Below are 19,655 nucleotides of genomic sequence, written 5' to 3'. Positions count from 1 at the left end.
TAGCTTATTTGAAGAAAAAAAAAACAAACACATGTCGTCACAATGACGGTGCATATGGAACCTATAATTAGCGCCAAGTTAGTGAGGAAATTTGGCGAAGTCTAAAATCCTCTATGTTTAAATAATGTTTCATGGAGTGAACACTTATCATGTATTAACAAATCAGGGCAAACAACTGTAGACATGGCCAGTAAAGTGAAAATACTCCTGTTTCAGATGAAAAGCATATGCAGGACTGTCAATTCCACATCGCCAGCGTGATAATTGTGTCAATTTTCTTTTCTGCTTATTACTTAATTACGGAACAAAGTAATCACAAAGCACTGAGATACATATACTTTCTTTAACTTGTAATATAGTTATATCACTATTAACACACTTATAACTCATATTTGTTTATTATTTATTTCCCATCGGTCAAATTAATACATTGGCTATGCAAATTGTTTATACAGAAATTGGTTATGAATACGTAAGACACTGAGATTATCTACTTTGAAAGTGTCAACTAAAAATGACCCTGTGCCATTAAACAAATACACAGGAAATTGTTCTCTGCTGTGACCCCAGTGCAATAAAAAAGGAATTATCTTTTGTTTTATTGACGGATTCATTTGTCACTGTGGTCTTGTGTAATTTTCTGTGATTTTTCTCGTTCGCCTGCTAAATCGGGCCATGGTGAAGTTCAAGTCCGTCCCTGAAGTGAAAAAGTCGTTGACTTTAAATTATGATACACATTACATACCAAATTGAAAGACTCGTGATCATAAGCGATGCTCAGAACTAAAAACGTATTTTCTCAAGGCTAAACAATTTTGCAGAATTTGTTTGCATTTCTCCAAAATGTGTGTAATGTGCTTGCAATAAACATAATAGGGGGTTACGGTACAAACAATCGGTGTGGAAACATGTACAGTCGAGTAATAACCATGAAGTTTGGAAAATAGGAATATATATACATACTAGCACAGTTACAACATGCACAGATATGCCGTATTTGCCGAGAAAATACGAACATTTGTGGATAAAATCAACATGTTTATTTGAAAAAGTCCACTTACCAGGCAAAAGTTATACCAGAATCGGTACTTTTCATTATAAATCCGCCATTTTGTTTGCCATGAAACATTTTCTCGCTTAATGTTTGCATGAAACGAAATTACGTCCTCCCCTTTGATATCTGGATATAAACGATATGTTAATGTAATAAGGATTTTGGTTCAAAAAGTATTTGCAATTTTTTTTCGAAAAAGTCTATCAACAATTTTAAAATATATTTGTGTCAAAAAGCTCCAGATTTCCCAATCAACGATGTCTTGTTGGTTGTTGGTGATATCTTTTCAATTAAAAAAGATATTTTAAAAAAATGCAAAGTACTAAAGTGGATTATATATCCCTAGTTACAATATGCAAATATCTTTCTCACAATACCTGAAATCTTCACAAGCCGCAAGACATTGTTGATTGGGTAGTTTTGACTATTTTTACATAAAATCATAGTAAGTTTGTAAAAAGATATTTCTGTAAAAATGTAAATGCTTTTTGATTGAAAGTCTGATGAAATCTTATGCCATAAAAGCTTCTCAACTCCTGTTTACAACTACACATGTTGCAACGGATGTATGTGTAATGCTTGCTACATATTGAATCTCAAAACTAAAATACAAATATTTTTTTACATTAATGTGTTGGTCCTTTAAACTACCTTTTGCACTGTGCACTGTGGAAGGCCCTTAATATATATATATGTGTGTATGTGTATGTGATAATATGAATCTGACATTCGTAATCATTACTCAATGTTTGTTCAAATCGTCCACGAAATATGAATACTCGCCAAAGTCTCGCAAGATTATGTACAGGCAAATTTCCTCAACTCATTGAATAAAGATGTTTAATATTATGATAACTCGTGGTAGCTGTAGGTAGTTATATATAGCAGGTGCGTAGCTGCCTATACGCAAGTACGAGGATGAATCCACATGATTCTGACAAGGAAAAATCAGTCAAAAATGCAGTATGCATACTTGACTATATGACACTAAAACTGTCCATTTTCTAGTACTAAATAAAGCACCTCAGAATGCACCAGATTGCACCTTGGTTTTCAATATTTTCCGAGGGGGCATGCCCCCTGATTCCTCTTGCAAAATTATGAATCCACATATATCGAGGGCTAGCTACACCCCTGGTTAGGTACATATATACACACACATCCTGAGCAAATCCTTATAGCAGACACTCAACGGAGACATTCAAAGACGACAACAAACACACATTATTCATATCACAAACATATGGCATAACATAACAAAACATAGAGTCTACAGTTTATTTAGTAAAGAAAGCATGTACAGCTTGTTATCAATTACACACTATTTTTAATGGCATATTATTCTTTAATAATATAGAAAATGATACAAATATATGTAATGTAAAATACTAATGTATGTAAAGTAAAATACTAAGAATTTTTTGCATGAAAGAATATAATATATAATGTAACATTTTTCAATGGAATGTTGATTGCAGAGTTTCTTACTTTATTTGCTTTTTAAATCATCGTTATTAAAGCAATAATTAAAGGTCACGATAAGGTGAATGAAAACATCTAGGAGATATCACAGTTGTCAAGTCAAAGAAAGAAACTTAAGTATGATTTGTATTGACAAAAGATAAAAGAATTCAGATTTTTTTGTAAGTTATCATTTTGTGACAGTTCCCCAGTCATTATCACTAAGTTTTTGTTTTTTTAAATGGGTTGGGGGAGGGGCTGCGGTGGTCAAAAAGTCGTGTCAAAACCTGTATGGTATTATCACTCGATATCAGCAGCTTTTTTTTACCAAGATACTTCCAAGCAAACGTTACAATGATTTATTTGTCAAATGTGTTTCCCGTTTAATATTTAACAAAGTAACGGTACAGTTACAGCTAATAAGTACCTTATTATCACAACAAGAACCAATCGTAATTACAACTCGGCCCATTCGGAAATTCTCGGCCATTTTTATCGAAAACAAACTCGGATGTATTTGGACATTTTACATACCCAGAAATTGGCATGTTTAAGTCCGCTGCAAGTAGATCGCCTAGTAATTTTGTTTAGCAGTTAAACTTTATGACTTAACTCTTGGGAATCTCATTTATGTTTGCAATAATACACTTCACTGGCAATCAATGTAAACTTAGATCAATAAATACAACTCTAAAACACTACATTTTATTAATGATATAATTCAAAAAATTACGGACTACTTCAACTTATGTACCGGCATACATCCGAGGTTGTTTTCGATAAAAATGGCCGAGGAGTTCCGAATGAACTCGGCCATCTCCGGCAAGCTTCCTGTTGGATACTGGCCGAGGTGATCCGATTGAACAAGAACATGATATATCAGTACTCAGTCGATATGTTAGTATGCCATCTACTTGCAGCGGACTTAAACATACCGATTGCTAAGTATGCACAACGTCCATATACATCCGAGGTTGATTTCGATAAAAATGGCCGAGGAGCTCCGAGTGAATCTTACAAAGACTATCCATTTTCGGATAGTTCAAATCATAAAACTTCAGGCAAAACTACGCTATGTTAAGTGTGGCAACGGTATCCACGAAAAGGCATTGCCCATGATATTATATTAACCTATCACTTATTTATTCCGACACGAAATGTGCCTTATGTCCAGGTGATATCGTATGGCTTCAGTCGTTTTTGCTAATCTAAATACATTGTATACAAAATAATGTTAATCTCGTGAAGGATATTATAAACGGTTAAAAGAATAGTGCACACCAATCACGCCATAGCAAAGTTTCATATTTTTGTTGAGGGCAAACGACGGTGGGGTTGTTAAGATATCCGCCTTCATTCCAACTTCCTGATCTCTTGAAATGAAATATTGTCTGTGTAACCACTGGAACATCTAACACGTTAAAAATGGAATTTGGCTGATCGGACAATTCAGTACAAATCATAATTCAGGATACTCCAAATAGATAAAAATAATCCAGCTGAGGTTATGAACTTAAAATAGGCATATATACACATGCTATCAAAATTGTCCCCTACATGCAGAAATGCACCAGCTCATAGTTTGGGCAAAATAATGACTTTTCGGCATATTTCAATACAGTCACAATATACTGTATATTATATTTACAATATCCATTGGACACAAAATATATTCAGTAATTAAGAAATTATAGCACCTTTAATCATTCAGTAAATAAGAAAATGCTTGGATTTTAAAGCTACTATATACGATATGATTAACTGCTTTCATGCCCAAATCATTCATAAGGTCATTCTTCGACAATTTTGTAAGGAGCTCTCCGTCTACCTGATAGTTCAAGAAGGCTTCTGCATAACTACCAAGATGTAGAAATCCCAAGTAGCCAGTAACTTCACTCACTGATAAAGCACGTACATCTTCTGGTCTGACGATAACAGGAAGGGCAAGTCGGGATTTTTTTTCCATAATTCCTCCCACAATGTATTGGGCGTCTGGTTTAAGAGTAATTGGAATTACTTTTGCTGAAGGTCTTGCATTTCTCGCGGCCGGGGGATTATCTTGACTGACCACTCTCGTTTGCTGTATTTGTTGTGTCAAGGGTCTAATGTTCATATCTGACACGTCTGAATTTGGTTTAATGTGTGATTCTGGAGATACTAAACCCTTTATCTCTTTAGGTTTGTTTGCAGGTTTTGGATTATACATCAAACATTTTCGGTTTTGGTAACAGTGTTGGTGGTGTTTTCAATTTATTTGTTGGACTTGTCGTTTTTGTCTCCGCAACTTGATGTGCATTGTGTATTCCTGCTCCTGGAAGTATAGTGTGTGTTTCCTCCAGTGGACTTGCCTTGTTGATACTCGCTGCTGGACTTATAGCTTTTGTCTCCGCGACTAGAAGCGGATTCTGTGTTTCTGTTCCTCAAAGTATATTGTGTGTTTCCACTCCTGGACTGCCCTAGTTGGTATTCACTGAAGTCGTCGCATTTCTTGTTATTATTGGTTTCAGATGTGCTTTTGCAAGTTCTGTTTTCTTCTGAAGATGACAATTACTATCTTTGGTCGTCATTTCCTCGATACACGATTTAACTTCTTTTACTTCTTTACCTTGTTCAGACAATTTCTTGTAGTTTTCATGATGTCTCATATCGGGTCCTTTCGGCAGGAATTCAGAGTGAGAAATATCATCTGGAGGCGGCATAGAGTCTATTTGCTGCTTTATATGTTCTGTAGTAGTAGCAGTCGTATGTATCTTTGTATTAAACTCAACCTCTTCATAATCCTCCCCGTCGTCAGGTTCTTCATCCACTAAAAGTTTCTCATCTTCTTGAGTTGTTCTTGTAGTACCCACGTTTGCGTACAGCTGGTTAACAAGGGACCAAAAATTGATGTACAAACCTGGTTCGACATAGGAATACACGGCTCCCACCTTTTCTGTGGGTTGTGTCGTTTATTCAGCAATTTCTACAAGCAAATGTTTGAAAATAAGTTGTTGGTTGAATTACATTGAAACCTATTCATTTCATTATGGTTCATTACATTTAAGTCTAAATCGGGGAATCAGTTGATGAACATATAAGGGAGATTTTTTTCGGAAAGAAAATGAAGAAATTACAGTGTATGATAAGGTTTTAATAGGAACGTTCTTTGACAGTTTTTACTGCAATCTCAAATACCTGCATTTCCATAAGATGAATCATAGGAAAAAAGTGGCAGTGATAAGGTCTTCCATTCGTCCTTTGTTTTACTCTTGTGCCCCTTTACAACGGCAAAGCCAATATGGGCAAGGTAGAGCGGCAAATAAGTGACCTCAGGCTCCATTGTTTCTGCATCTGGATAAAAGACAAATATATCTAGTTTATAACACCATTCAAAACATAAGGCCACGCCCAAATAATTATCTCTTTATCGTCATTAGGCGGGTACGAGTTAAGTATGTCAATGATTAAACAAAAACATTACAAAACTCAAATTTTAACCTCGAAAATTCGTATAAGGACTTTAAAATAGTGTTAACTGTTATAAAAGGTGATCAATTCCGCTTCGCAATGGTTAAGATACGTTTGTTTTGATCAAGGTACTGTTATTTCCTGACGCAGAGGTTGGTTTTTAAATTGAAACCTGACGTTTAGAGTCTAATCAATATAGTATGGCCCAAAATGATAAGTGTTTCCAACCGGGTAGATAGGTTTGAATTTGGAACATGGCACTCAACATTAATTTGGAATGGTCTTAAATGATCAAGTGTTCTTGTTTTTTATTTACTTGCCGTGTAGGTAGTTTTTTTTTATATTGGAATCTTATGATTGACATTATATCAATTTGGGTAGGCCATTTTTTTATTCCTGTCGGATAAGAATAAGGAAATTCGCATCCTCATTAACTTTTTCATAGGTTAGACAATCGATGTCTTTGATGTATGAGATGTTTGTCTTGATGCGAAATTCACTTTGTGACTTGGGCAGAGCAAAATCATGTTCAAGCTTTAAAACTATTAGATGATAAATTTATTTGCAAACAGTAGAATATTGTCCAAGATGATATAACCAACATTTTCTAAATTTGAGGTTATGCATCCAAACCAAAGATTGATTGCATTAATTCGTTTAAGTTATTTACCTGAACTGATGTAATTTCCCAGTAGATACATCTCATCAAACGTGCCTGTGAGTTCAATTTCTGGAATGTTGTTTGTAACAATCGTCTGGCTACCAACTGTTACGATTCTATTTTTCGGAAATTCAATTACGCATGGTAGAGTCTGCTCTTGGAGTATTTCAGCGATCGTCTTTGTTTTGGTGACTGAATATCAATGTAAACTTAACCGCATACACATCACACTCAATACTCTTATTATCATCACACTTTTTATTATAGTACTTATTATAATATTATAGTAGTAGTAGTAGTAGTAGTAGTAGTAGTAGTAGTAGTAGTAGTAGTAGTAGTAGTAGTAGTAGTAGTAGTAGTAGTAGTAGTAGTAGTAGAAATAGTAGTAGTAGTAGTAGTAGTAGTAGTAGTAATAGTAGCAGTAGTAGTAGTAGTAGTAGTAGTAGTAGTAGTAGTAGTAGTAGTAGTAGCAGCAGCAGCAGCAGCAGCAGCAGCAGCAGCAGCAGCAGCAGCAGCAGCAGCAGTAGTAGTAGTAGTAGTAGTAGTAGTAGTTGTAGTAGTAGCAGCAGCAGGAGTAGCAGAAAATGCAGTAGCAGTATTAGGGGTAGTAGTAGGAGTAGAAGTAGTAGCAACAGCAGCAGCAGAAACAATAACAATAGTAGTATAAGTAATAAATAACGCTACCTTTTCTGCCCCTGCCTTTGACACAAACCGGTTCCTCAAACGTGTGTGGAATGCTCACGTGCCGCATATGCTTGCCAAATCCGAGGGAGGCATGGTTATTGTAGAGCCGAATGTGCGTCATGATATTTTGGAAACATATACTTTATACTACTTAAAGGGCGAAAAAAGTTTCCGAAAATCCTATTTAGTCATTGTTTTGCCGCCATCTTGCATATCAGACTCCAAAACCTCACTTAAACCGTCGCAGATTCGGAATACTTGCACCCGCCCCCCGGATTAGATTTATCATGACCGAACTTATGATGAACGAGAATGCCTTAATAACCAAATCGATTTAAATTAATTCAGAAATAATTGTGTGTGTGTGTGTGTGTGTGTGTGTGTGCGCGTGTGCGTGTGTACGCGTGTGTGTGCGTGTGTGTGGGGGGGGGGGGTGCGTGCGTGCGTGCGCACGTCCGTGTGTATGTGTGTGTTTGTGCGTCGCATAGGTGGCATTCACGATCGGGGGGGAGATTTGTTTCATTCTGTTATGTACATAGAATAAAACTGCCATATATGGTACGTATGGTATGTAAATGATATTGTCATTCAATTATAGGCTACGGATCTTTTTAAAATTTGAAACAGAATACATGTCCTCCGTTGTTTGTTACAACGAGGTATTGTCTTACAATAAAAATGAAATAAATCCTAATTTTGGTGAATATGAACGAAAGGTCAATGATCGCTATATAGCTAAGAGTTTCAAAACTTCCTTCATTATGTTTCAAATTTGAAAATATTACCCGGTGTAAAAGTAAGATGTTTAACTGTTTTGACGATGTTATATGGTTTTTATATCACTGTTTTCTGATTAGTTTTTGTGTCATCTTGTTTTGGGTAACTTCATTCTACAAAATTCAATTTCTTTACCAAAATGTCCATATAAAGGCATGGGTCACAGAAGCAGGAAGAGAAGAAACAGATATGAGGCAAGGAGACAATATTTATTTTCATTTGCCGTCAAGAATTATAAAAATCAGATGGGGGGTTTATACCGGAAATACAAGCTATTAAAACACATGAAAAACACATGAAAACGTATCTTTTTACGTCTGAAATGCCAAATAAGAATGCATGGAAACAAATAACCGACCGCGCAATTCTTAGTCAACATGTTACTTGGTGGACTTTTCGGACCCAAGATGATCCTGATTTCGACCGCTTCCCTAAAGGGGCTGCACTATGTATGATAAAATAGCGAAAACAAAAGAGAAAATTGTCGAAAACTGACATAAACTTGGTTTCGATGTGTACAATGCATTGAAACTTACTATTAAACTGAAGTACTACTACATAGTTTACAATTAATTTTGTATTGTTCCATTAGAAAAGATAACTAGGTATGTATACCTAGTAGAATTAATTCCTTATATGTGATTGGCTAGTCGATGTTATCACTTGATATTACGAAGTTAGGTATATAGCTTAAATATTCCATTGGTTAGAGTAAGCTTTCGTAGCTTCGTAGCACAGTGGATACAACGCAGCCGCAATTTTGGCGACACCGGTTCGAACCCGGTCTCCGAATCATTTTTTTTTACATTTCGTTTCTCTGTATTATCATTTTTCGCCTTGCTATTTGACCAACAGTGAAATTAATACAGAGTTGCAATGTACTTCATACATGAAATTATGCAGATATATGGATTCAGGTATTTATCCCTACTTTCAACTTGTAGTAGGTTTTAAGCTTGCCTATTGTCCATAAACAGTTAAGGTAGCACATCCCAAATGAAAACCTCCACTTGAAACTCTTCAATTTTAATGCTGTAGCCTATGTTGTGAGAAACACGGATAGAAATATTATTTGAGGGGTTTTGCATTTAAATCGTAAATCGTCGATGCTCCAATTTTACACGGTCAAAACAGTATGCTAAAATTGAAATACCATATGGCTATTTCCGTGCAGCATGATTATATTTGTTGGTGATGTAATCAATCATGAACTATTTCTGAAAGCAAATATATGTCTTGTTTCTTTGATACCAAATTATTACCAAAATGTTGAAAAATAAATTAAGTAAAGGATTGTTCTTGTCTCTCGGGTAATGTCGTTTTTTATCGACAATCCTGAAATGGGGGTAGGGTAATTCAAATTTAAATACAATTGTTATCTGACGGTAAATTTCTTTTGAATTTTGTTTTTGAATTCAGGAAATGATACACATTGAGAAATTATCAAGCTGATCATAGTCTACCTTAAATGCTGTCTTAAATTATTGTGTAACTTAAGTTTCGTTTTCGATTTAGTACCAGTATCTTAAAGGCAAAATTGTGTGCTCAAATATTTGCACTTCTCTTAAAAATAATAAGAGACCTCTTCAAATCAATTGACGACTGTTTCAAGTCACAGAGAGAACTATGGCACATGAATTAGAAATTGTTTGGGAGGCATGCCCTGGAACACTCCTAGCCGGGCCTGCGCATACACGCCCCTGACTAATGCATTATTATCATTTGTTATAACTTTCGTTGAATACTAAATACTATGTCTTTAGCAAGACATCAGGTGGATGTGATGAAAAACGGCTGTTACCATTTGTAAATGTATATACTCTTAGAAATTTCCAAACTGTATTACCAGGGGCCAAATTCAGAACTTGACGTTAGAGGGGGCGTTACGTAAGTTTTTGACCTCCGCCCCTCCCTCCGAACCGAAATTTATTTGGTTTAAAGTGTTGGAAGGGGGATGGGAGTGCCCTCGTTAGAAAATGTTCACAATTTCTAGTCCGAAATGGTGCATTTTGGGCGTATTTTATTACTTGTTTGTCCATTACTGACGTTAACCCCTGACGATTAAGGTTAGGGAGGGGTGGGGAGCCGGATGCCCCCCCCCTTGATCCGCCAATGATTGTACTCCAAGATTAAGTAATCAATAACACATAAAAATCCATTTAAACAGGGTTTAACTATTGTATGGAAAGCAAACACAAATCATATAGCATGAAAGGCAATATTTTTATAGCTTATGTTTTATATTTTAAGAAAATTATTACCATTCCCATTATCAAACGTATCTTGCTGGACGTCCCCACAGTAGCCTTGTGTAATCATGACAACTCTTAGCAACCGTTTACTGAATTTCTCGTAAAAATCCTTCGGAGAGTATTCCTTCTTCTTAACAATGTAATCCATGTTGGAGTTGAATTGAGTTGAGTTGAGTTAAGTTGAGTTATCTCGGAATTATTTTCTAGAGGCGCAATATTGATTTCGATACGATTTAAACGTGAAAAGGAGCTTCGTTTACACGCCTTCCTAAATGCAAACGGTCAGACATCATTTAACAAGTGTATCGTGTATAATTTAAGATAATCTTAAAAAGCGACACATGCCCCGTGTCCTGACATTGGACAACCAATTCACTTTGACTCATGATGTGTCCAAAACCATCATATACACCTTCAGTCCGCCAGTACTAACAGCACAATGGAAAATAGAGGGAAACTCCCTAATAAATGATTCATAAATAAACCAATATATTCATTTGTTCACCATGTCGCCGATTTTCTTCCTCTCACAAACGAAATTTGAAGACACTGATTGCAACGTTATATTAAAGCTGCACTCTTACAGATAGACCATTTTAACAACTTTTTATTTTTTGTCTTGGAAAGAGCAAATTTTTGTGTAAATATCTGCAAACCAATGTTATAAGATTACTGATAAAAAAATCAGATCGTAGATTTTCATACTTCCGTCTAAAATTAATGTTAAATGGCATGAACCTTTACTAACGGTTTAAGAAAAATGCATAAAACATCATTAACTTAATTAAAAAAAATCTGAGATCTAATTTTTTGTCAGCAGTCTTATATAACTGGTTACCAAGCATTTCGCAAAAATTGGCTCGTTCCAAGACAAGAAATAAAAAAGTTGTCAAATCGTTCAATCCATGAGAGTGGAGTTTTAATATATAATAACAATGTCATTGCATACCCCTGTAATTGTCGCCAAAAGGTGTTCTGATTTATGTACATATAAACCATCTGCTACATGTAGGTTTATACCAGGTTTCTCCTAATTGTAACCTTGATGAATTAAACTTGCCTTAAGAATAAATGAAATGCAAGTACCATAGCGACAGTTGTGTTTTAAGGTACGCTCTCACAGATTCACCGTTTTGATAACTTTTTTTATATTTTGTCAGGGAATGAGCCAATTTTTGCGTATATGTCTGAAAAACAGTGATATAAGACTGCTGACATAAGTTCAGCTTGCAGTTTTTCATATTTACGTTCAAAGTTGATGTTTAAAGGGGCTGTATTGATGTGTACAATGAATTGAAACTAACTAACTGAAGTACCACATACAGTCGAAACTCGATGGCTCGATATTCTAGGGACCGGCCAATATACTTCGAGCCTCGAGAATATCGAGTCAAGCGGGATTGCTTATAGAATGTTATTTTTTTATTTGTTACAATAAGTCTTGTTTATCTCGTTTGTTATTGACTACGCTATCTCCACAAGAAAAGAGTATCTATTGGACATAGTTATTTGTAGTTTACAATTATTATTTTTTTCGCATTTTTTTATATTTTTTTCCGTTAAACAAATACTAGGTATGTACACCTAGTAGAATACATTCTTATGCGTGATTGGCTAGTCGATGATATCACGTGAGATTACAAAGTTAGGTATATAGCTTTAATATTCCAAGCGATTAGGGTAAGCCTTCATAGCACAGTGGATACAACACTGGACTGCAATTAAGGCGACACCGCGTCGAATCTGGTCATTGATTTTTACATTTCGGTATTTTTTTTACAATTATGATATCAAAGAGTAAAACATTTAATAAATAATTGTTCTGAGATTCGTTACAGAAAAATCCTTCTTGGTGCAAATCTGGTGTATAGTCCCTTTAATGGCTAAAGGGTTAGAGTTAACATGTGATTTGCACGTTTTTATTTTATCTTGATGTTTCTGTTTTCTTTAATCATTTTATATAATTATTTGTTTATAAATGTGGTTTTTATCAAACATATTTTATAGTTTTATTTTACAATAATGTAACGGTCCGCTTGTAGGCGGCGGATGTGCGTAGCGGTCCGCTGTAGGCGGCGGATCTGCGTTCTTTATAACATTCGCTTATAAACGGAAGTACGTTCATAACGGTTGTTAACTTGGTGTTAATATGCAAATTAGCAAAGACCGGGCTCTGTGAGAATAGAGAAGTAAGTGTGTATATAGACCAGTGGGCCCCTTCAGGTTCGAGCATGATTTCTCTGAATCTGTGACAGTTGGTGTTTGTTTGAAGTCGCACGTTACGATAATACTGCTGGCTGGTACATTTTGATCACGTGACCCTCCATGGTACAACATTGAAATCCATTTCAAACTTTTCCACGCGACGTCAATGACAGATGTACACGTATATATTTAATGTTGTTCTGTAGGCTTCGTGCAAATATTTCCTAACAGGGTTTTGACAACATGCAGTGAGATCAGGTCTAACACTTTTCATCCTATTTTGTTCACATCAGGTAAGATGTGTCTGTCATACACAATTACTTCGATTTATCTTCACGCCGATATGCATTGTGGAACGGCCACAAAAAGTGATAAACCGATAAGCGTTTGATTTTGACACATGGTAAGGTTTGTTTTCTTTGTGGGTATTTTATGATGATTTATTTATGTGATTTTTTGTGAGCGATCATGCAACTTTCAGTGAGAATCGTGCTATTATACAAAAGAGGAGACACATTTCCATCATAGTCGTACATTGGACAGGATCAAGCTATTCAAAACTCTTCGATTTTAATAAATATATCACCATAAAATACACAAAATGATTAAAAAAATAACCGTGTGTCAAAATCAAACGCTTATCACTTTATCACATTTTTGAGATATATCCGGTATCCGTTCCCCACAGTGCATGTGAAACAATCGGAACATCTCGCATCTACTTAGCGTAATGATAATTGAGTAAATCGCCGGCGGCCTCATCACATGTTCGTATACCTTGAAACCTATCATTCGGAACTCCTCGGTCATTTTGATCGAAAACAACATCGGATTTATTTGGACGGTTTCCATACTCAAAAAGCGGTACATTTAAGACCGCTGCAAGTAGATCGCGTAGTAATTTTATTTAGCAGTTAAACTTTATGACTTAACTCTTGGGAATCTTAATTATGTTTGCAATAAAACGCTTCACTGGCAAACAATTTTAACTTAGATCAATAAATACAATTCTTAAACACTACATTTAATTAATGATGTAATACAAAAAAAATACGAACTACTTCAACTGAAGTACCCTTACAGAAAAAATGCATTAAATGTGAACAGTTATTGTGAATAATATGTAAATATTTTGCGAACTATCTGCGAACATGTATCTTCTTCTAAGAATTCATTCGCACAATGTTCACAGAATGTTCACTTTTCACATGCAAATTAGATTATCTGCGAACTCAAATTGCGAACAAATTGTGAACAAATTGTACAAATGGAGATCATTAAATGTTAACAACTTGCGAATATTAAATGTTAACAATTCGCGAATATTAAATGGTAACAACTTGCGAATATTAAATGTTAACAATTCGCGAATATTAAATGGTAACAACTTGCGAATATTAAATGTAAACAATTTGCGAACAGTACATGTAAACAATTTGCGAATAGTACATGTGAACCATTCGCGAACTATGAACCAATAAATGTTAACAATATGCGAACAATAAAAGTGAACTATTGGAGATCAGTAGATGTGAATAACCTGTGATATATATAAATATATTGTGATACTGTGTGCAAAACTTTTGGAGTCAAATCCTAAATTGCCATTTTGGAGTATATATCAAATGTAAGAAGTGAAAACAATTATTATACAGTTTATTCAAACACAAAGTAATTATTCATTTTGTTTTTGTCTACATACATGCATTATACCTTTTAACAAACAATTTTTTCTTATTTTTTCCAATAATTTTGTCTTATATACTTGTCAAAAAATTCCATTTAAAGTAACTTACAGGTAACCATACTTATTGTTATAACATACAGTTTCAGTCATAATATTGCAGAAATGAGCTGCAGTAAGATTAGATTACCATATCAAAGTTAACAAAGTTAAATTGAAATTTTATCAGGTTTTTTTTAAAGTGTTATAAGGGCCTGCAAACCCCTGGCCACAGTTATGAAAAAGGTAGAACTAAGAAATAGATTGGCAACCTCCTGCCTTCATAGAATTAAAAGCTTAAGACAGTCAAATATTGATTTTGTTTTGATAACAACTTTACATTAACATGATTATAAATACACACAGGCTTTACATATTTGGCACTTGAAACCTAATAGTACTTCAATTAAACATTATACAATGTTCCTTACATTTTCTGTAACATTCAAAATGTTAAAATTCTTCACAGCTAAATGAAGGGTGTTCTATTGACACATGGAAACCTGTCTCTTTTCTGTGGCTCCCTGTCTTTCTTTAACCTGGCTAAACCCCTAAGAGGTTTGTTTACATAGTTATAGTAAATATCAGTAAGTTTCTAATTCCTGGAGTTTTCTCATACTGAGAAATAATGTTACTACTTATTTCTGAATGACAAATACTAGTCCAAACACACAGCTCTAAAAGTTAATTAACAGGTTGCACAGTTTGTTCAATGCTTTGGTTGAGACTGTCAAGGGCACACTGTCTTTTTAAATGTCAAATCTGCTGTATTATCTGATCTTGTCATGTTAATACCACTGCTATTCAAGATCCATCCCCTTGATGCAGATTTCGGAAAGGAGTTCAGGTAACACAACTACTCTGGTTTTCATCAAGGTAAACTACACCATATCCGATGCAACAAACCTGCACTGCACAAAGCCAGGCCTGTTTGCTGAAAGTATGAAATGATAGAAATTATGTCTAGTTCAGTCATATTTTGACATCACAATAAAGCACACAAAAACAAGCTTATATAAAGATTTAGATATCATACTGGTGTTTTGACAAAGTGAGGAGTTTCTTGACTAGTTAAAACAGCATTTATTCTTGTTGATCATTGTTGAAAATTTGAAATGTAATATAGAAATAACATACTTATGAAAGTTCACATATACATTCGTCCTCTGGCAATAGGTATGCATAGTTGCATTTTATCAATTTTAACAGTTATTGAGTTATGGTCAAGGTTATTTTTTTGACATGTAACTGACAACAATTAAAAGGCTAACATCTTAAGTGAATACTCTTGAAAATCTAGGGCTCAATTCTGTTAGGTAAGTATTTTCAAAATTAAAGTACTCTACTATAGGGATAAATGTGCAAAATTTATTATCTACCTGCTTTTCCAAAGACCAAAGTGCCAATTTCGGCTTTTCTTCTCCAAACCATGGTACTTGAAGTAGTGATCATCATGCTCACAGCAGTGTCTGCTCCCTTCCCCGGCAAATCAGTCTCATCAAGCAAATAAACTGCTTGTTATCCTGCAACATTTGATACACGTACATCTTTATTTTATACATGCTATTTTGTTAATCTAAAATATTGCATGATTTCAAAATAAAATATGGAAACACAAAATGCCTTCTGATTACGCATCACATGATTGTCATGTGTGCAACCACAAATATTCTCCTTACTTGAAAAAAACTGTCAGTTAATAATTTAATTAGCCGTTTATTAATTTGTGAACTTAAGTTATAAATAACTAAAATGTACCTGAGTGCTCTGTACATACTCCAAACTACGATGACGAGGCATTTCCATATAGTTTTGAACAATATTGGACCAGTCGGTTGGGCATGATGGGGGAAGAAGACTGGCAGGGAAATGTTAACTGCAACATGGGAGGGTGTCGGACAGGGAGCATGGATACTGTCCTGAAATAAGATAGCAATATGATGCATATAAATACACTGTAACAGTTATGTAGTGCACTGTGATCTTTTGTCATTTCATCATTGTTGTTTTCGAAACTCATAAACAGATCACAATTATCTACAGTGTTGTCATGGTCAGGATGAGTGTTCCTAGTAAATGAAGGTCATTCATAAGTTATAATACACAAATCATGATGAAAATGTCATATCAGTGTCGTTGACAAGTCCATCAGGAACACAGTACTCCCCTGACTACATAAACAATTGACTCGATCATGATGAGAAAGTTATATCATTATACAAATTACCTCATTATTATGGACAATGTTGTATGAAAATTAAATAAAAGCACCATGCTGTTCTTGAAAGTCCTTTGTTTACTAATCCGGGTTTATGACTATATTAACGAATATTTTAGTCTTTTTCTATATCATTTAAACCTTACAAAGCTTAATATTAAATTTATACAACTGCAATGATATTTACCTGTCAAAACTCGACAGAAGCATCCTCGAACAGCAGTAAATGTAGACAAAAAACGTAATTGTTTCAAAATTTCTCGTTTTTCAATTACAAACCGGAAATTACGTATATGGTGAAGGGAGATAACTAGGTTGTTATTATTTCTCGTCGCTATCGGTAACATCGTTGTCGGAGAATATGGATATTTTATGGATGCGATTTAACCATGTGTTTTACGTTAATTAAATCAATCTAACAAGAAAAAATGGTGACTTATAACAATTTAAGTCAGTGAAATAAATTAACAAAACTTCAAACACGTTTTTCTCCATATTGAAATTGCCGACTTTGTACTGAATGTATATGAATGTTTTTGACACATTGTTGAATATTTGATTTGATTCTGAATTGTCAACATGCTTAAAAAATAAAGTAAACAAAACGTTTGATATTCTTCATTTCTACATACTGGTAGTTAATATTCCTTTGAAAGGATTTGTCTGAAGATCATCATCAATAGGTACATGTATGTTCACTTTTTAACCAAGGATAAATTAACACCCTCGATCATTATAAAAACTCATTTAAAGTGGAATCCATATACTGTTTAACTTAATTTGTTCATCTTTGTGGGACTGATTAGTGGAATTTTACAAGTCACAATTGTGAACATATTGTAAACAGGGAAAATTAACAGAGTGTTTTCCATTAATGTTATTCCTAGTCAGTAACAAAGTTCTTTATGTGAACATTCTGCGACTTAAATGTGAACATTCTGCGAATTGAAACCCCTTCGTTCGATAAACTGACATTTTATATGTTCTAATTGTGAACATTATGTTAACTTTAACATTTTTAAAGTTATAACCGTAAACATTCTGCGAACTATTATTTTATTGTGAACTTATTGCGAATAGCAGTCCTAGGTGTGCGCTGATTATTCGCATAAGCTGCGAACATTCTGCGAATGATACCTGCGAATACTGGTGTTCACAATATATTCACAAATTGTTCGCGAGTTGTTCACAAAAAGGCATTCATTCTGTAAGGGTACCGGCATACATCCGAGGTTGATTTCGATAAAATTGGCCGAGGAGTTCTGAATGGAAGCCTATGTACGAGGTCTATCCCGAATATTGCCGGAGATGGCCGAGGAGTTCCGAATGGAAGCCTGTGTTCGAGGTCTATCCCGAATATTGCCGGAGATGGCCGAGTTGTTACGGTTGCATGAGTACGATACATTTATTTACAAGAAATACATTATAGTTATTTGTATGTTTATTTGAAACAAACGCACAGATAAAACACAATTCATATATAAGATGCAGTTAAAGCTGCACTCTCACAGATTGAACGTTTTGACAACTTTTTTTATTTTTTGTCTTGGAACGAGCCAATTTTTGCGAAAATCCATGGAAACCAGTTATATTAGGTTTTTATAATTAAAAATTGATATGTTATGCATTTTTCTTAAACCGTTCAGTTTAAGCCATAAAACATTAATTATCGAACAGAAATATGAAAGTATGCACTCTGATCTGTTGTCAACAATCTTATAACATTGGTAAGCAGATATTTTCGCAAACATTTTCTCTTTCTAAGACAAAAAAATAAAAAAATAAAAAGTTGTAAAATGGTAAATCTGTGAGAGTGCAGCTTTAAAAGATATAAACGTTTTTTTCAACGTCAAATCCATGTGTCTTTTATAATAAAATGTATTCCCTTTCAAGAATATATAAGGCCAAAAACAAAAATACCTGTGTTTCCGGTAACCCGACCGAACCTATTTTTTCCTCGCCGACCCTAATCTTTTTTAAGACATAAAAGTAAATAAATATATATTTTTTAAATTCTTTCGTAAAAAATATATTTCTTTAAATATATCGTTATTATTTTCGTTGTTTGTCTTTCAATGTCCCCGGAGAATGTACTTTCATTCCTGATTATGGATTACAGAGACGGAAAAACAAAATGGCGGAGGGCGGCGAACCCTGTCCGATATCTTAAAATTGGCAAACGTATGTTTACGGTCAAAACAGGTGGTTGATCACCGGAGACATATTTTGCTGTCTTTTTAATGGAAATATTTGTTCGCGGTGTTATTTATCCATATCCATGTCCAAATTAAAACTTACTTTTTTACGATAAGGCTTTGCGTATATCATGCAAGCTTCTTACGATTAGGCTTTGCGAATTCATCCAGGCTAACTGCCAGGTTCCAATACACATTTCATTAATCGTTATATTAATTTATCCGCAATTATCAATGGTTATTCATTTCGCCTTATTTAAGTCCCATCAACTGAAATCCAAACAATAACCTGTGAAACACATTTATTGGAATGTGTCGGCTGCAGATCAAACGGTACAATTTGTGACGTCAGAGCACGAGCGGTATCAATTTGTGACGTCAGAGCACGAGCGGTGATAAGATCAAAAGCGCGTGGCTATGGTTTGTATCTAATTCGGTCAGTCGGATACCGTATCACTATGATCCCATTTGATTGCCAGGATTTCGCCTAGGCTGGTACAAAAATACCATACGATCAAAAAAATAACAATCAATAATCGTCGTCTGGGAATCTTAAAACAATGAAATTCACTATAAATATGAATGAATCTTTGATTGCAGTAATGAACGAAAATAAGATAAATCCATAACCACGTTTACTTGTTGTTTTATTAACCTACCTCCACTTGAAGGCCTAGTTTAAGGAGCTCACAGTTGACAAGAAAATCGGCGATTTTCCTCAAGCAAATTAAAAATTTAGTTGATAATTGACTGTTTGGCTAAAACATTATCAAAGATTTGTTGAAATTGAAGTGCTGGATTTTTCCTAAAAACCGATCACGACTTATAAACGAGTATTGTAAACAAAAAAGCACCAGATTTCATGGGAAACATTGGCGGGGAAATACGGTAGTCGAAGTTAAGGAAATGATTTCAGACATTAAACAATGCTGTTTTATCAGACTTTTGGTAAATTAGGAAACGCGAAGATAAAACATA

General features: G+C 34.6%; 1 long non-coding RNA gene across 1 annotated transcript; it reads right to left on the bottom strand.

Moving 5' to 3' along the window:
* Window positions 1–13,621: 13,621 nt before the first annotated feature.
* LOC128205601 (uncharacterized) lies at window positions 13,622–16,772 on the bottom strand. The gene is made up of 4 exons (XR_008256291.1): window positions 16,670–16,772; window positions 16,023–16,183; window positions 15,644–15,787; window positions 13,622–15,198 (listed from the first exon to the last, which is right to left on the bottom strand). It is a non-coding gene; the product is annotated as an uncharacterized LOC128205601 (long non-coding RNA).
* Window positions 16,773–19,655: the final 2,883 nt, after the last annotated feature.

This window comes from Mya arenaria, chromosome 10, assembly GCF_026914265.1.
Source record: "Mya arenaria isolate MELC-2E11 chromosome 10, ASM2691426v1".
NCBI lineage: Eukaryota > Metazoa > Mollusca > Bivalvia > Myida > Myidae > Mya > Mya arenaria.
The sequence above is the reverse complement of the archived record's forward strand: the minus strand, read 5'-3'. Positions and strand labels throughout refer to the sequence as shown.